This window comes from Brassica oleracea, chromosome C3 (assembly GCF_000695525.1).
Source record: "Brassica oleracea var. oleracea cultivar TO1000 chromosome C3, BOL, whole genome shotgun sequence".
NCBI lineage: Eukaryota > Viridiplantae > Streptophyta > Magnoliopsida > Brassicales > Brassicaceae > Brassica > Brassica oleracea.
The window spans coordinates 43,208,482-43,210,073 of record NC_027750.1 but is presented as its reverse complement, the minus strand read 5'-3'; positions in this window follow the sequence as shown (position 1 = coordinate 43,210,073).

The following is a 1,592-nucleotide window of genomic DNA, read 5'->3' as shown; positions in this document are numbered from 1 at the left end:
TAAAAAGAGATATCAGAACTTCTCGATGAGCAGATCTAAAGGGAATCTGGACATTCTAAGGTTGGAGATGTCGTCGATATACATTGCGGTAGGTCAACGATACGAGAGTAAAGACGATTTGGAGAGATGACTGAAACTTCTTACAGTGAGGCATCAATTTGATTTTGATGTAGAAATATCAACCCCGACATCATACATTGTTAAGTGTTGGGTTGATGGATGTCTCTGGAGAGTTCGTGCTTCTACCCAAGGAGAATCCCCGGCGTTTTATGTTCGTATTTACGATTTGAAGCATACATGTTCCTGCACAGAGCGTTCTAATCGATCTCGACAAGCAACACCAGATATTTTAGGAGAGTTGTACAAGAACTTTCTCGGCGACGTTGGTCCGGTTGTTCGCCCTACGAGCGTCGGAATAGCTATCACTAAGCAGTTTGGTATAAAGGTAATTACTTTGTTGTGGCTAAGTTATTTTAACGATACGGCTGAGTAATATCAAATGTAGCGGCTGACATATTCATACAATGCGGATGGGTTACTATAATGTTAGATGCGGCTGAGTTACAGTAGATATAGGGTTGAGTTATTTTTACGTTGTGGCTGTCTTAATTATTTGATGCGGCTGAGTTATGAGGATCGTTTTTTCATGTGAACGGATGGATTATTGGAAATCACACCGGACGCTGAAATTTGCTAAGGAAATCGATGAGGGAACACCTGAGTGTGGGTTTGAAAGCTTGCCTTCTTACTTATACATGATAAGATGGGCAAATCCGAGTACAGTTACCCGTCTTCAAATCGATGAGCTTGGAAGATTCATGTATGTGTTTCTTGCCTTTGGCGAGAGCGTAAATGGGTTTCCTTTCATGCGCAAAGTTGTTATAGTCGACGGTACATTTCTCAATGGTAAATAAAAAGGGACGCTACTAACAGCACTAGCTCAGGACGGTAACTTTCAGATTTTCCCAATAGCCTTCGCAGTGGTTGACACAGAAAATGATGATTCGTGGCATAGGTTTTTTCCGCAACTAAAACTTCTGATTCCTGCGATAATCTCGGATAGGCATAACTCGATAGGGAAAGCAATTAGAAATGTGTATTCGTTAGCTGCTCGGGGAATATGCACCTACCATTTATATAAGAACATATTGGAACGGTACAAAGGAAAAGATGCATTCCGTCTGGTGAAGAAAGCGGCGAGATGTTTTAGGATGTCTGACTTTACTGCGATTTTCGAGGAGATTGAAGTGATTAATCCTGCACTCCACGGCTACCTCCAAAGAGCTGATGTCCGACTGTGGGTGCGTGTTTATTTCCTGGGCGAGAGGTACAATTTGATGACTACAAACATAGCGGAATCAATGAACTGAGCATTGTCGAATGCTAGAGGTCTAAACATTGTTCGAATATTAGAATCAATACGGGTTATGATGACCAGATGGTTTGCTGAACGGAGAGGGGATGCCAGATCGCAGCCAACGACGCTTACGCGTGGTGTCGAGAAACTACTACATGTAAGTCAGTACAGTAAAAATTAGTCTGTCTTTAAATTCATAAAATTCTTAAGTCAGCCTTTGTAGTTCTTAAATCTC